The sequence below is a fragment of the Coregonus clupeaformis genome, chromosome 7 (genome assembly GCF_020615455.1).
Source record: "Coregonus clupeaformis isolate EN_2021a chromosome 7, ASM2061545v1, whole genome shotgun sequence".
In the NCBI taxonomy this organism is placed as follows: domain Eukaryota; kingdom Metazoa; phylum Chordata; class Actinopteri; order Salmoniformes; family Salmonidae; genus Coregonus; species Coregonus clupeaformis.
In genome coordinates this window covers 6,852,322-6,870,703 of record NC_059198.1, presented here as the reverse complement: position 1 = coordinate 6,870,703, position 18,382 = coordinate 6,852,322, and the positions used below count along the sequence as shown (strand labels likewise).

Genomic DNA, 18,382 nt, shown 5'->3' with positions numbered 1-18,382 from the left:
GCAGAAACACTCCAATCAGTAATGTCTTTGGATATAGGATGTGTCCTTGTATTAGAATCCAGTGGATGTCTCAGTAAAAAGACAACAACTAAAAGTTAGACTTTATTAAAGTGAAAAAGGACACACAAACATCACAGGATACACAGGATACAATATAAATCAATGAATGAAAAATAACATATCACCACAATGCTTGTATAATATTGACAACAACAATACTAATCAATCATAATCAATACTGTATTGGATATATACTGTGATGTCACGAGAGGCTGTGTCCTAGAGGGACGTTACATCCCCCTGAGGTGGCTGCAAACCCAGACAGCTATGGCTCCATCTGCTGGTATGGTCGGGAACTCCACCCCTCTATGGCCAATCTTCCCACGCAGCTGAAACAAATGAGGAGCTGATGAGCTGAAGGTTTGGGAAGGGAAGAGACACAGTCTCCAACCTGGGCTCTCTGGAGGACAAGAGTGCTGCACGTCCACTTCCATGAGGAATATAAGGATTTGGAGATACTTACCTTTGGGAAATACTCACCTTTGGATATATGCACCTGTGGAAATACGTGAGAGACATTTGGAAGGACTTTTTTGCTGGGTTGGCCACTAGCTGCAACGTGGACTACAGTAAGGCTGGGGAAAAGTTATCTGAGCGAGTGAGAATTATGACTTTGGATGTGGAAGAGACATCCCTGAACTGTTAACCCTTAAAGAGCCACAAGAGAACAGAATTTTGTTATATTTGCGTTAATTTCCCAAGACCTATAATAAAATCCTTGTTTTGTTTGAACCTTGTCTCCTTGCACTACTTGAGCAATCCCGCTGAAAGCTGTGTAGCCTCTCGTGACGTCACAGATGGTGGAGAATACGGGCACGCTCAAGCGTTAATAGTGCATGTCAGAGGAGGATACCGAAGGTTTGATCACCCAGTTTTCCAAGTTGGCCGTAGGCTCCCCGCCCGACTGAAATGGAGGACATATTGAAAGCCCTTGTTGCTGGCCAGCAAGCCCAGATGCAAGCAAACGTGGCTCTCTTGGAGGAGCAAAAGAAAGCCAACCTTCTGAAGGCAGAGGAATTGCAGTTGCAGAGACAGAGGGTGGTCCAAAATACCCGCCCAATAAAGGCAAGTGACTTTATATCTAAGATGGGAGCTACCGATGACATTGAGGCATACCTGCATGCATTTGAGGCCACGGCCACTAGGGGAAGCCTGGCCCAAGCAACAGTGGGTTGGTCTGTTAGCCCCCCTTTCTAACCGGGGAATCGCTGAATGCTGTCCGGGACCTGGGCCCTGACCAGGTTACTGACTATGATGCCCTGAAGTCTGAGATCCTCAGCAGATATGGACTCACAAAGTTTGGTATGGCCCAGCGCTTTCACAGCTGGACCTTCCAACCAGACCAACCTCCTCGGGCGCAGATGCATGAACTTGTCCGAATCGCAAGGAAATGGCTGGATCCGCAGAGGAATACAGCAGCGGCGGTGGTGGAGGCCGTTGTGGTGGATCGTTACCTACGCGCCCTGCCTTATGAGGCAAAACGGTTCATCAGTCAACAGGCCTTGACCACGGCTGATCTGACCGTGGAAGCTGTGGAAAAGTACCAGGCCACAGCGGAGATGCTGAATGCTTCCCCGAAAAGACCCCAGGAGTGCGGCCCCACCACAAATGGGAAGAACCCGTCCAAAGGACCCCAAGGTCTCGAACCCAGCCACGTCAGGACTTATCCCGGCTCCAGGGGGAGCCAGAAACCAGGCGGGTCCAAGAAGAGTACACCAGGAGGGGGAAACTCGACAGTGTTACCGGTGTGGGGAGATGGGACATATCTCCTGGCAGTGTGGGAAACCAGCCGATGAACCTATGCCCACTGCGGAGTCCTCCAGCTCAGCACCCACACACCGTTTTGCCTCGCTCTTGGGAGTCGTAGATGGCGGCCCAGATCGACCCCCCACCTGCCCGGTAACTGTGAATCACCATGATGTGGAGGCCTTACTGGATTCTGGTAGCCGGGCCACCCTGGTGCGTAAGGATTTGGTGGGCCCAACGTGTCTGACCCCGGGGAAAGTCCTCCCAGTTTCCTGTGTCCATGGGGACACCAGAGAATACCCCATTACTGAACTTACAATGACCAGCACACGGGGAACCATACACACGACGGCGGGGTGGTTGATTCCCTCCCCGTCCCTGTCCTAATTGGACGAGACTGCCCAGCCTTTTACCCACTCTGGAGAGAGTCTCAGGAGAGGATAACCCGAGTACCTCGGAAACGGAGAGGCAAGACTCATCCTGGGAAGGCTCCGGTGCAATCCTCCGAAGTTACTCACTCCCGCCCCGGGCTCTGATAGGGATGGCAGGTGCCCAGACCGACACAGAGACGGAGCTACAGAATCTGGACAAAGAACTGTCTGGTCTGAAGGGGACCGCTGAGAGGTATCGTTTGTTAAAGCAACAGTTAGACATGAAGACAGAAGAGTTAGATATCCTCCAGGCTAAACTCCAACAGAGCTCCTTCCCTAAGCAACAGGAGGAGCTGGAGAGGCTGCGCAGGACCATCGAGGAGTGTGAGGAGACCCTGCGCAGTAGTAAGGAGGTCCAGAAGAAGGCAGAGGAGAAGTACAAGGTGTTGGAGAACAAGATGAAGAATGCGGAGGCAGAGAGAGAGAAGGAACTGAAAGCTGCTCAACAGAAGCTAAACTCTGCTAAAACCAAGGCTGATGCGTTCAGTAAGAAACTCAAGGAGAGACAACAGGAGGCTGAGTCCCTGGTCCTAGAGTTGGAGGAGTTGAAGAGAGAGCAGTCTGGCAAGCACCACGGCAATGCGGACGCCCTCTCCCGGCGTGATGCCTTCTTCGCTGCCTTTACCCCGACGAGGACGTCGGTCCCGAGAGGGGGATGTGTGATGTCACGAGAGGCTGTGTCCTGGAGGGACGTTACATCCCTCTGAGGTGGCTGCAAACCCAGACAGCTATGGCTCCATCTGCTGGTATGGTCGGGAACTCCACCCCTCTATGGCCAATCTTCCCACGCAGCTGAAACAAATGAGGAGCTGATGAGCTGAAGGTTTGGGAAGGGAAGAGACACAGTCTCCAACCTGGGCTCTCTGGAGGACAAGAGTGCTGCACGTCCACTTCCATGAGGAATATAAGGATTTGGAGATACTTACCTTTGGGAAATACTCACCTTTGGATATATGCACCTGTGGAAATACGTGAGAGACATTTGGAAGGACTTTTTGCTGGGTTGGCCACTAGCTGCAACGTGGACTACAGTAAGGCTGGGGAAAAGTTATCTGAGCGAGTGAGAATTATGACTTTGGATGTGGAAGAGACATCCCTGAACTGTTAACCCTTAAAGAGCCACAAGAGAACAGAATTTTGTTATATTTGCGTTAATTTCCCAAGACCTATAATAAAATCCTTGTTTTGTTTGAACCTTGTCTCCTTGCACTACTTGAGCAATCCCGCTGAAAGCTGTGTAGCCTCTCGTGACGTCACAATACATAACATTATTACTGAAGAACACTATGCCATAACCATCCCAGACCATTTCCTTTCTAATCTAGACACATCTATCTCTGCAGTCCATCATGTGTTCTTCACTGCTTCATCTGAAAAGAGGCAGAGACAGATACAGGTTATTACAATAAACAGACAGCGAAGTGGAAAAACGCAGGTTTCCTTTGGCCCACAAAGAGTTTCTCACCTCTCCTCCGTGTATATAATCATATTTGGAAGGGAAAGGAGCAACTCTCGCTCACAATCAAATCAAATCAAATGATATTGGTCACATACACATATTTAGCTAATGTTATTGCTTGTGTAGCGAAATGCTTGTGTTCAATTAAACACTTGATACATTATTTTTTCATTTAAAATCATGACGTTTCAGCTGCCAATGGCCTTCATCAGAAGTCTACAATCACATGAAATAAGCTACAGGTATGTAGCTCAGTTGGTAGAGCATGGCGTTTGCAACGCCAGGGTTGTGGGTTCAATTTCCATGGGGGGTGTCACACCCTGGCTCTGGGACTCTATATGTTGAGCCAGGGTGTGTTCATTCTATGTGTTCTGTTTCTATGTTGGGAGTTCTAGTTTGTTTATTTCTATGTTGGCCTGAGTGACTCCCAATCAGAGGCAACGAGTGTCAGCTGTGGCTGGTTGTCTCTGATTGGGAGCCATATTTAAACTGTCTGTTTTTCCCTTTGTGTTTGTGGGTTCTTGTTCCAGTTGGTTGTGTTTGTACCGTGGACTTCACGAGTCGTTTGTTGTTTTGTTCATTGTCAGTATTTATCCCTATAGATAAATAAACATGTTCGTTCATCACGCTGCGCCTTGGTCCTCATCTCTTAACGACGAACGTGACAGAAGAACCCACCATCACAGGACCAAGCAGCGTGTCCAGGAGCAGGCAGCCTGGACGTGGGAGCAGATCTTAGACGGGCAGGGGTCCTGGACCTGGGAGGAAATCCTGGCCGGGATGGATCGCCGGCCATGGAGTGAGACAGTAGAGAGGCGATGGAGAGAGGAGCAACGGCGTGATCAGTGTCGTCGTCGGACTGACGAGAGGCAACCCCAAAAAAAATGTAGGGGGGGGGCACAGGGCATGGACGACGGGGCTGACGGAGGCAGAAAAGGGGCGTATTCAGAAGGCCACCAGGTTACGGGGGCCACTGGTCAAAGTAGGGAAAGAAGGTTTAGAGGCACGGCGAGAGGTACTGGGGTGTGTTACCAGTCCGGTCCGGCCCATTCCAGATCCCGGGGTAGAGCCAGTGGTGTGTGTCCCCAGTACGGTCCGGCCTGTTACGGCCCCTCGCACCAAATGTACGGTGCGCGTCGCCAGCCCGGTCCGGCCTGTTCCTGCCTCTCGCACCAAGCCTACGGTGTGCGTCGCCAGCCCGGTCCGGCCTGTTCCTGCCCCTCGCACCAAGCCTACGGTGTGCGTCGCCAGCCCGGCCCGGCCTGTTCCTGCCACTCGCACCAAGCCTACGGTGTGCGTCGCCAGCCCGGCCCGGCCTGTTCCTGCCACTCGCACCAAATCTACGGTGCGCGTCGCCAGCCCGGCCCGGCCTGTTCCTGCTCCTCGCACCAAACCTACGATGTGCGTCGCCAGCCCGGCCCGGCCTGTTCCTGCCACTCGCACCAAGCCAGGGGTGCGAGTCGTCAGCCTGGTCCAGCCCGTTCCTGCTACTCGCACCAAGCCAGGGGTGCGAGTCGTCAGCCTGGTAAAGCCCGTTGCTGCTCCACGCACCAAGCCAGGGGTGCGAGTCGTCAGCCCGGTAAAGCCCATTCCGGCTCCACGCACCAAGCCAGGGGTGCGCATCGTCAGCCCGGTCCGGCCCGTTGCTGCTCCACGCACCAAGCCAGGGGTGCGAGTCGTCAGTCCGGTGAGGCCCGTTCCGGCTCTACGCACCAAGCCAGGGGTGCGTATCGTCAGCCCGGTCCGGTCCGTTCCTGCTCCACGCACCAAGCCAGGGGTGCGAGTCGTCCAGTCCGGTGAGGCCGTTCGGCTCACGCACCAAGCCAGGGGTGCGTATCGTCAGCCCGGTCCGGTCCGTTCCTGCTCCACGCACCAAGCCAGGGGTGCGTATCGTCAGCCCGGTCCGGCCCGTTGCTGCTCCACGCACCAAGCCAGGGGTGCGCATCGTCAGCCCGGTCCGGTCCGTTCCTGCTCCACGCACCAAGCCAGGGGTGCGAGTCGTCAGTCCGGTGAGGCCCGTTCTGGCTCTACGCACCAAGCCAGGGGTGCGTATCGTCAGCCCGGTCCGGTCCGTTCCTGCTCCACGCACCAAGCCAGGGGTGCGTATCGTCCAGCCGGTCCGGCCCGTTGCTGCTCCACGCACCAAGCCAGGGGTGCGCATCGTCAGCCCGGTCCGGTCCGTTCCTGCCTCACGCACCAAGCCAGGGGTGCGCGTCGTCAGTCCGGCACAACCAGTGCCTGGGTCACCGGTGCCTAATCAGGTACCGCTCAACTGCTCCACAACGGAGCTGAAGCTAACCGCTCCTGCTACGTCCAGTTCAGCTCCAGCCAGCGGGGCCAGACCGGACCAGGGGCGCTATGGGGGGAGTATTGGTGGGTGGTGGGCAAGCCCGGAGCCAGAACCGCCGCCGAGGAGGAATGCCCACCCAGCCCTCCCCTGTTTTGCTCTAGTTGAGGCGCGGTCGCAGTCCGCGCCTTTAGGGGGGGGGTACTGTCACACCCTGGCTCTGGGACTCTATATGTTGAGCCAGGGTGTGTTCATTCTATGTGTTCTGTTTCTATGTTGGGAGTTCTAGTTTGTTTATTTCTATGTTGGCCTGAGTGACTCCCAATCAGAGGCAACGAGTGTCAGCTGTGGCTGGTTGTCTCTGATTGGGAGCCATATTTAAACTGTCTGTTTTTCCCTTTGTGTTTGTGGGTTCTTGTTCCAGTTGGTTGTGTTTGTACCGTGGACTTCACGAGTCATTTGTTGTTTTGTTCATTGTCAGTATTTATCCCTATAGATAAATAAACATGTTCGTTCATCACGCTGCGCCTTGGTCCTCATCTCTTAACGACGAACGTGAAAGGGGGCCAGTATGAAAAAATTAAATAATAATGTATGCACTCACTAACTGTAAGTCGCTCTGGATAAGAGCGTCTGCTAAATGACAAAAAATAAAACATAAAAATAAAAATAAGCGGTGTCAGTACCTTGACCAGGCTGAGCACTGTGCTGTAGGTGAGGGAGAGAAGGAAGAGGATAACGAAGGAGGAGGTGGTGGACCACAGGCTGCTGAACTCATCCTCATCGTTGTCCGTGCAGCTCAGAGCGAAGCCGTCCTCAGGCTCAGTCAGTAGGATGTTCTCTGAGAACCGGGAGAGAGACAGGTGGTGAGGAATGGACATACACTTGTGTCTGCGTGTGTATGTGTGTCTGCGTGTTTGTGCAAGTGTGTTCATGTGTGTCTGCATGTTTGCGTGTGTCTGCGTGTTCATGTGTGTCTGCATATGTGTGTGTCTGTGTTCATATGTGTATTGTAAACCTATATTAGTCTTTATCATATTCTAACAAATACAGCTACATGAGTTCAAATGATATGGACACACACAGACACACACATCAACACACAAAGACCACATTAAACTGAGCTGTGCAGACTTATATCTTGTCCTAATATTAACATGCACACCCACTCACATTTATGTCAAACTACACCTATACACTAAATAATACATCCATGACCAACTTATGGAAAGCATAGTACTACTATGTAGGCTATTCAGTACTGTTGTGTCTTTTCATGCCAAAACAATTGTCTTCATTCTGTTTTTATATTTACAATAGACCAGTATATTTTCTAATACTTGAAGTAATTGATATAGGAACACGAAACCATGTGATCTCATATGCGGTATTGTTTATTAGCCAGCCTCCACATTAGGAAGACACATTGAACAGTGACAAAGGACAACAATGGCAACACAAGACTGTGCAATAGGACTGACATCTTACAACACAATAGACTGGACAATATCACATTAGACAATATACATGTCTACAGTCAACAAAACTATGACAACACTAACATGTTAACTTTAACTCAACAAGGACAACAATGAATGACATCAAAAAGGACAACAGGGGACACACCTAGTAAATGGCTATTCTGACCCACAGAGGAGTCAATAAGGCAACACAACAAAATAAACACACACAGATTAAAATCACTTGTCTTCACATGAGTTACCCATGGAGTTCGACACACTCCTCTCCTTAGGTGCGGTGTTGTTGTCCGAGCCGGCGTACTTGACGGCGCATGTGAAAAGCACGTTTGTCTCCCACTTATCCTTGGTGGTGGTGAAGACGCTGGTGACGGAGTACTTGCCTTCCGGGGTTTTCTGAGGAGGGCTGGTGACCCCCTCCTGGTACTCGCCGCTGCCCACCTTCCACATGATGTAGACGTCACAGAGAGACGGGCTGACCACCAGGCACACCAGAGTCACGTTCTCCTCCTTCTCGGTGTCTTCCTTCGGGAGAAGGTGGACGGACACTGAAGGGGCTCGACCTGCAAGAGGATTGATTTTAAGGAGAAACGTTACACTCATGTATGTGTAGGCACCTATGAAAACCAGTATTTGAATATCAGTTTAAAATCCAACATAGTGGTCCTTAACCCTGGTTCTGGAGCACCACGGGGGTGTGCAGGTTTCTGTTCTAGCCCAGCACTAACATACCTGATTCAAGTAAGCAAATAAGCGTTAATGATTAGTTAATGATTAGTTGATTTTCTGACTCAGGTGTGTTAGCGCTAGGCTGGAGCAAAAGTCTGCACATTCTGTGGCTTCCTCTCCAGAACCTGGAGTATGTGACCACTTATCACAACCACATTGAGAAGTCTCAGTGACCTACTTTCTTTGGTGAAGCTGAGGTCCTGAATGACCGGTGTGACTTCACCACTCTTCGTGACAGAACACTGGACTTTGTTCACATTTGTCCACTCTGGCTGGTCTATGGTCAGAGTGCTGACCTTGCTGTTCAGGTTGCCCTTTGATTCAATAGGTTTCAGAATGATGCCTTTCGTCTTGGCCTGTCCATTGACCTGCCAGGTGATAGTGGTACCAGACACTGTGTCCTGGTCTGTACCAGTGATGACACAGTCCAGCACTGCTTGGTTGTCCGAGAACACCTTTTTCACACTCGGTGGGTTCAGAGTCACCGTCAGTGGTTCTGAAAGGGGAAGGAAGCAGTGGGAAAGCATGACATGTTAATGTTACTGATGAGGAACTTCACTAAATAATAGAGATCCTGTATGTGTGCATGACATCAATTGTAGTACAGTCTACTCCTATGTACAGACCTGTTTTGGAGATCGTCTTGGTGATGGTTTGTTTCTGGTCCTGCACCATACAGCTGTACTGGACCTTGTTGTTCCAGTCAGTGTTGATGACCTTCAGCAGACTGCTGGCTGAGAAGAGGCCTGACTGCTGTTGTCCTACAGTAGTGGTCAGGCCCTCCACCTCCGTGTCATTCTTCTTCCAGGTGACAGTGACTTCCTTGGTGGCGAAATTCTCAATCATACACATCAGGTACTGGGTGGTTCCAATGGGCGCCGACAGCAAAGACACTGAGACTGAGAGAAAAGACATGGGCACATGTTAGTTTAACCCCTTATTGAAATAATACTGATATTTTCAAAGACATCCAGGATAAACACCAAGCATCATTCTAAAGGTATAATCAGGTTTTCTAAACATAAATAGTTTACATCACAAACATTAAAATGCAATCTTTAGAAAAATAGAGCCAACTTCAATATAATATAATGACCACATCTTACCTGGTTTATTGATGTATGCTGTCTTTTTACCTCCAGGATGTTCCACGGAACATTTGAAAGTCGTTGAGGTTTTCCAGACATTCTCATCCATGCGGAGCTGACTGACTCCTGTGTAGGTTTCCCCGCTCTGGACCGCCGGGTACTGGATGAAGTCCGTCAGCGCACTCCCGCTGGCGTCTGTCCATTTGAAGGTGAGTGAGGAAGGCGAAAACCCGGTAGCGACACAACCGATGCTGTAGACGTTGTCAATAGGGGTTCCACAGTTCATAAGAGTGAGCAGAGTAGTGGGGGCTGTGGTTGCTGCAAGAAATAAAGAAAGAAAGAAAGAAAGAAAGAAAGAAAGAAAGAAAGAAAGAAAGAAAGAAAGAAAGAAAGAAAGAAAGAAAGAAAGAAAGAAAGGTAAAACTTAATTTGAATGTACAGAAATGACCTGGTAACTACTAGGAATTACCGTGGTAAAATGGTCATTACACAGTTATAACCTAAGAACTAATTGTTCATTTAATCTTGCACTATATTTACATTTTACATTTTAGTCATTTAGCAGACGCTCTTATCCAGAGCGACTTACATGAGCAATTAGGTTTAAGTGGCTTGCTCAAGGGCACATCAACAGATTTTTCACCTAGTCGGCTCAGGGATTAGAACCAGCAACCTTTCGGTTACTGGCACAACGCTCTTAACCACTAAGCTACCTGCCGCCCCTATAAGGCACCATTTAGTTCCATGTAGTTGGTTGTCTTGTATTCTTTGAGGTATAACTATCTCTAAGTTTAATATTTTATTAGTCGTATGTACAGGATACACATGGTATGCACCGTCAAACGTAATGCTTACTTGCAGGTTCCTTCTCAACAATGCAACAACAATAAGAATTAATAAAAGCTAATAATTCGAACATTAAGTAACTGGCTTAGTAGAATAGAAAAAACATTTTAGAAAAGGTATCATTCAGGAAGGCACAATTAAGTACATATTAACACATTCAATTGCAGACACATTTACCAGTGAAAACAACCATAAAATATAACATGCTGTTCCTCTAATACCAATTAATTGAAATCATTTTAATTAAATGATTTATATGGATTAAGGTGATGCCAATTAACACTCAATTCAATATGGGCTAAGATGAACTCTGCTCATATTATCATACCCTTTAATTGGTTTATGTGTTTGACTCCTATATTTTCATTTTCATAGGGTCAATTTCGACTTAAAGCAAAGCCTACATAATTAACCAATTAAACACCAATCACAAACAGTGAAAGAAGTATGTGAGGAGATGACCAAGCAATACTGCCCTACCTAGGTGTGCTACACTAACAACAGTATCCAAGTTATAATTTCAACGTTCCTCCATAAAACAATGATTTATCTACAAACCATACAAATTTAACTGCATAAAAAAAGAAAAAAAAACTGTCTTACCTGATGATACTGTGACCATTGTCCCTTTCCCCCAATAGTCAAAGTAGCTAAACACAGTGTGACAAGGGCATATGCCAGGCAGTACACAAACTACCCTCTTTACAGCAATTGGTTTCAACTAATCTTGATAAATTCATCACTAAACCAAAGTAATTAGGTTTGTAAAATAAAATCTAAATAGATACTACATTCTAACATAGTCACACTTGGTCAACAATATATTTCCACAATATGGATCTTGAATATATTGAATATTTTCTCTTAGACTGTCATTTTTTTCTGAGGAACGAAGGGTTTTCTATTTATAAGACTTTAGGAAACAAACTTCTGCATTATTCTACAACAGCAGAACCTAGAAATTGAGGAACTAGTTGACTTTCAAGGGAATAACCAAATTGAGGTAAATCATTTCTTTAGTGGACTATGAACAGGTCTATTCAATGACGTTTTGCATCTGAAAAATGCACAAGACAACATATGTTATTTCTACACAGAAAATAGAATGGGAAAATTAAACATTTGATGGATGTAATAAATGTAAGTTTACTTACCTGTTGAGACGGTGACTTGTGTCCCTTTACCCCAGTAGTCAAAAGCATCACAGTGCTATGTCTCCATTCACTGCCTGTACAAAAACCCTGCACCTCAATAGGCAGCTTTAAAGTCATGATACAGAATCCAATAGACATTAACATATAACGCAATATCGTAATATTATCATACACCTGATTTTTTAAGGACATACATTGTGAATTCAGTTTTGTATACCTTTTCAAAACTGATGCTCAGGTCCATGTCGTGACATCACTCTATCAAAACATACTTTTTGAAAATGTAAAACAATATAAAATGGGGTTATATCAATATCAGACGATCATTTGAAGAATATTGTATGGTTTCTCCCCATTGTCCCTATCCTCAGGCAGATATAATACAAGTTTTGTCACTGAGGTTTTTGTACAGCCTAATTTCACTGTGCCCCCAAACCCCATATCACAGTGATATACCCCAGCACAAAAACACCTCCTTCACATCTCCATAGGGATTCCATATGACTGTCTGCTCTCAGTCAGGTATAAGAAACATAAAACCATGGCTAAAACTATACATAGTAGCTTTACTACAGATTCTTACGGTATTATATTCTCTATTCTCTCCGGGGCGGCAGGTAGCTTAGTGGTTAAGAGCGTTGTGCCAGTAACCGAAAGGTCGCTGGTTCTAATCCCGGAGCCGACTAGGTGATAAATCTGTCCATGTGCCCTTGAGCAAGGCACTTAACCCTAATTGCTCCTGTAAGTCGCTCTGGATAAGAGCGTCTGCTAAATGACCAATTATTATCTATGAGTTGGTGGATTAATCTTCAATGTTTGTTATTATTGTTTGTGACTAAAGGTGTATCCATTGTCAGTTTGTGACAGTTGTTTGCAAATGTATGGATTTATGTCACAGTATAAAATCCAATATCATGGCTATGGCCAAATCATGTTTATGGTGAGGTTTCATTAGGTTTACATTGGTACCATTGTCGTGGGGGGTGTTTATTTGACCTGTTCAGTGTTGATGTGTCCATACAGGAGCAAAGGGGTTTTTGTACGGCGTAATATCACGGTGGCCCACGTATAGTCACAGTGATACACACCACAACAAAAACCTCCCACCAGTACCACACACCTGCTCTATGAGGATAGCCACACATTCAGATGGTTGTGGATAGGTAATAACACACATATCTATTATTTCTTCAAATATTTTTGAATATTTTAAAATATTATGTATTATAACATGATTTAAGTATTCTTTAAAATTAGAACATTTTACCTAAATCCTGCAGGTACAATGCTTTATAACTGTTATAAACATGTATGATACTTTTTATTAATGTTTTCATTTTCAACTCACTCAAAATAATTTAGTCAGAATTAGTATGAATGTTATAACCTTTATTAATATTTGTTACAAAGTCAGCATCAATATGAATGATTTAACCTTTAATAGTTGTTATTTGGTCAGCATCATTATGAATGGTTTAACCATTAATAGTTGTTATTCAGTCAGCATCATTATGCATCTTTAACCATTAAATGTTGTTATTTAGTCAGCATCATTATGAATGGATTAATATTTAATAATTTATATTTAGTCGTCTTCATTATGAATGGTTTAACATTTAATAGTTGTTATTTAGTCAGCATCATTGTGAATGGTTTAACCTTTAATATTTGTAATTCAGTCAGCATCATTATGAATGGTTTAACATTTAATAGTTGTTATTTAGTCAGCATCACTATTAATGGTTTAACCATGAACAGTTGTTATTTAGTCAGCATCATTATGAATGGTTTAACCTTATAATAGTTGTTATTTAGTCAGAATCATTATGAATGGTTTAAATTTTAATAGTTGTTATTTAGTCAGCATCAATATGAATGGTTTAACCATTAATAGTTGTTATTCAGTCAGCATCATTATGAATGTTTAACCGTTAATAGTTGTTATTTAGTCATTATCATTATGAATGGTTTAACCTTTAATAATTGATATTTAATCGTCATCATTATGAACGGTTTTGCATTTAATAGTTGTAATTTAGTCAGCAACATTACGAATGGTTTAACCTTTAATAGTTGTTATTTAGTCAGCATCATCATGAATGGTTTAACCTATAATAGTTGTTATTTAGTCAGCATCATTATGAATGGTTTAACCTTTAATAGTTGTTATTTAGTCAGCATCATTATGAATGGTTTAACCTTTAATAGTTGTTATTTAGTCAGCATCATTATGAATGGTTTAACCTTTAATAGTTGTTATTTTGTCAGGATCCTTATGAATGGTTTAACCTTTAATAGTTGTTATTTAGTCAGCATCATTACGAATGGTTTAACCTTTAATAGTTGTTATTTAGTCAGCATCATTATGAATGGTTTAACCTTTAATAGTTGTTATTTAGTCAGCATCATTATGAATGGTTTAACCTTTCTGTTTAATACTAGGTGCTCCAGCACCTTTGGTGCATTTGGATGTTCATCATCTTTTTTACTAAAATAACAAAGAAAAAACCTAGTATCACTTAATTATAAAATCTGCTTATAACCTGCTTCACACCACTGTGTGTAATTATATCTGATATAGGAATACACAGCTGTGTCTTCAGTTTGAATTCTCTGCCCTTCTAAAGTGACTATGTTGTTGGAACCATCTTTGGAGATGCTGAACCTGCTTTTCAAAGAATATTTGCAATTTCCATCTGAACCATTCCATAGCTTTATCTACAGGATGTCTAATCCAGTCTGTGGTATAGCTATCATCACTGATAGAATACCCAGAGACCTTACAGGTGATGCTCAAATACTCTCTGGGATTTACAACCATTGAGCTTGGCTGCTGAGTTCTGGGTCAACAATACCTTGCACACCTGTCGGGGGAAAAATCTAGATATTTGAAAATGGTCTAACATTAGGTACATGATACATTTATACAGTTTGATTATGTTATAGTAAAAATGCAGGAGAAATGCAGGGAACATGGTTTGTGAGGAAGCTGAACTGATGGGAATAATACTTATTTACTCCAACTGAGTGAAAGAGAAACAGACTCTTCTTTAATACAAAGAGGGGAATTGATTTGCATCAAAGTCAGAGATTTAGGATTAAAGGAGAACTACAGTAAAATTACTAGAATCACAGTGACATGTTGAGTAGAACAAGTATGTATCATAATACTATTAATAATAATACAATTATCTATTATGGGATGCATTGACTTGCATTATGAATGGTTCTGTTCTGCTCATTGCTTACAATATGTTATTACAATCATTATCATTGATGCTTTGGAGAACTGCACAAAAGGCACAGATGGTGAGAATCTAACTATTGTTGTCCCCAAAGATACAGTATATGCTTGACCCATTACTCTTTTTAGATAACAGTAAAAGTCTGCTATCAGTAATTAAAACTCTTAATTGGATTAGACTGATATATAGGTGAATATAAATAAGCTGTCATCAAGATGATGTTTACTGACTAAAATGGCCAGAAGAGTGGATTAAGCTGCATTGAGCTTGATAAGGAATGGTATGCTTTGAATAAACTTGGAATTTATGCTGGATCCTTATTTTGTCTGTCTCACATCGCATTTGACTCTGTTTTGATTTGATTTGATTTGCTAGTGAGAGTGCTTGATACATTTTTGTACAGGGCTGCAGCCTCCTGTGTCACTGTGTCTCTGGCACAATAATAAACAGCAGAGACTGTTCATCTGGAGATACACCTGTTTCATGCTATTGTCTCTGGAGATGGTGTACTAACCCTAAACAGACTGGGGGTAGTAAGTGCCACTGCTGTCACGAGTAATAGTTGCAACCCACTCCAGTCCTTTCCCAGGAGTATGTCTGATCCAAGCCATCCAGTAGCTATTCATGTCCAAACCAGAGGCTGTGCAGGTCAGTTTGTGTGGATCTCCAGGCTTTTTAACAACTGGTCCAGACTCAGTCAGTGTCTGACCCTGAACACCTGTGGAGACAAAGTAACATTAGAGAAAATCCCTGGACTCAAAACCTCTATGATTATTCTTTATCAAACAATAAATGGTCTAAAAGTGTTCACCTGTCAAGCCTATTGTCATCAGTAGAACCACAATCATAAACGTCATGATTAACTATTAGTAGTTATGGTGTCTCTGTTCCTCAGTCTAGTCAGAGCTTCAGTTCCTCTCCTCCACTCTGCAGAGAGATAAGTAGTGATGGAAGAGGTCAGAGTTTTGCATTGCCTCCTCCTCACATGGTGGGAAGATCACATAAAGATTAAATAGAGAACTCAGAGATGGGAAACAGGTTTATATGTTCTGAATAATTTGTTAAATACTTGTTCATGTAACAACAAGAAAGCTTGACCAGACTGGGCAAGAGATTGTTTGATTGTGTAGTTTGAATGTTAGAGACTGGATTATTTTATTGCGTAGTGCTTTGTGATATTGTTGTATTCTTTACAGTAATGATACTCAGTATTATTCTAGTGTGACACAAAGAGAGGTAGTAGTACACCACCTAGCCATGTTGTTAGGGGTTTTTGTACAGCTGCTTCACCAGCTCCAGTCAGTTTGTCTGTCGAGCACAATAATAAACAGCAGAGTCCTCTGATCTCAGTCTCTTGACCTCAGTTGAAGATGTGGTATTTACATTGATTTAGAGTTTAACCATGATACTCAGACATTCTTCAGTCACCATGTAATGCTTTACTTACAAGCATATGGACATCACCATGACAACTAAACTCCAGACAGTCATCAGTTCCATTGTTCAGTATTAGTTAGCACAGAACTTGTAATGTTGTAATGTTAGTCCAAGCTGCCTATAATGAAAAGTCCAGATCTGAGTTTCTGATTATGAAGGGATGAATGGGAGGGAGACTGCATAGACCGTCCTCTAGAGGCTTAAATACAGACTGACAGGGAGAGATCTTCTGTACTATTCCTTAGTACTTATTCTCTCCTCCATGTACTTCATTCTACACTCTGTAGTTCAGATTTTGCTGATGAGACGTGTTGACTATATACTGTATAATGGCTTTAGTATGATGTGTTGACTATATATAATGGATTTAGTATGATGTGTTGACTATATATAATGGCTTTAGTATGATGTGTTGACTATATATAATGGCTTTAGTATGATGTGTTGACTATATATAATGGCTTTAGTATGATGTGTTGACTATATATAATGGCTTTAGTATGATGTGTTGACTATATATAATGGCTTTAGTATGATGTGTTGACTATATATAATGGCTTTAGTGTGATGTTTTGACTGGAATGGCTTTAGTATGATGTGTTGACTATATATAATGATGCTCTGAGACTCACCAGGCTTTACAGCCATTCAACTTGGCTGGCTGAGTTCAAGACCACCACATCTAAGGGAAAAAAACACAATTAGTAATATGGTAATTAGTATGAGTGTTAAGGCTATTGTTGAAATTATATTTTCTCAATATATTTTATTGAGCATCAACCCATTCCTTCCCCCAAATCCCAAGAGACTCACAGGAGGCAGCAGCCAGCAGGAGCAGCAGCAGAGATGCAGGGAACATGGTTTGTGTTGAAGCTGAACTGGTTGGAGCTCTTCTCTACTCCAACTGACTCTGAGACAGACAGTCCACTTTTTATACAGAGAGAGAGGTGTTGTGTTAGGCTCCTTTGCATATAGAGTTGTATTGTTGTATTATAAACGTATTGTTTAAGTATTGTTACGGCGGAGCCCGGCGAAGCACGAGGCTAGCTAGCTAGCGGGTAGCTACTGGTAACGTTTATTGGTAATTATCTGTTTAGTGCAATGGTGGAGAGTGGTTTCCAATGTTAATGTGCTAGCTAATGTGCTAGCTAGCCAACGTTTAATTTTTTTGCTGCGTTATGAAAGGAACTAGACACGGTCATGAATTATCTGTTTAGTGTGTTAACACACTCTTGGTATGCTAGCTAGCTAGCGGGTAGCTACTGGTAACGTTTATTGGTAATTATCTGTTTAGTGCAACGGTGGAGAGTTGTTTCCAATGTTAATGTGCTAGCTAGCCAACGTTTAATTTCTGCTGCGTTACGAAAGGAACTAGACACGGACATGAATTATCTGTTTAGTGTGTTAACACACTCTTGGTAGTTTGTTGTAACCAAGTATTGGTGCTAAACTGTGTGTTATTGGATGCTAGCATGCTAGTTAGCTATGGCGTCATAGCTAGGCATCGTGGGCTGTTGTGGGTAGTTACTGTGGGTTGGCATTGTTTTTCGGCGGTGCGGGGGGTAGCACAAAGCTAGCTAGCTAGCCGTTCTTCAAACAAGGTCAACACAGTGGCCATTGCTAGCTAGCCAACAGACACGGACACGAATTATCTGCTTAGTGTGTTAACACACTATTGGTGGTTTGTTGTGACCAAGTGTTGGTGCTAAACTGTGTGTTTTTGGATGCTAGCATGCTAGTTAGCTATGGTGTCATAGTTAGCTAGCTGAATAAAGTGGGTTGAGTCTATTCCTTTAAACATTGAACCGCTGTGGTTCACAACAATTCTGATTTCTAAAGGTGGAAGTTGGTAGAGTTTTTGTTCGGGTGGTTCAGTGAAACAATTATAGTTTCTGAGGTAGAAGTTTTTGGTGAGGGAGGCCCTGCTCTCTACTCTCCCAGATGTTTAGTTCATTTCATTCCGATCTCCTCTGCATTATTGTAGCCATTTGCTACAGCCTGTCAACTATGCCTCTGCCTATCCCTGTTCTCTCCTCTCTGCACAGGCTACACAAACGCCCCACACCGCGTGGCTGCTGCCTCTCTAACCTGGTGGTCCCTGCACGCACCCCACACCTGGAGTTCCAGGTCTCAGGCAGCCTCTGGAACTGCCGTTCTGCTGCCAACAAAGCTGACTTCATCCCAGCCTATGCTAATCTCCAGTCCCTCGACTTCCTGGCGCTGACGGAAACATGGATTACCACTGAAAACACTGCTACTCCTACTGCTCTCTCCTCGTCTGACCATGTGTTCTCGCATACCCGAGAGCATCTGGTCAGAGGGGTGGTGGCACAGGAATCCTCATCTCTCCCAAGTGGACATTCTCAATTTTTCCCCTAACCCATCTGTCTATCTCCTCATTTGAATTCCATGCTGTCACAGT

The 18,382-nt window shown here is 44.1% G+C and overlaps 1 pseudogene; it reads right to left on the bottom strand.

The window, feature by feature from the left end:
* Positions 1-3,539: 3,539 nt before the first annotated feature.
* LOC121570744 lies at positions 3,540-16,819 on the bottom strand (annotated as a pseudogene).
* Between the last annotated feature and the right edge of the window lie 1,563 nt (positions 16,820-18,382).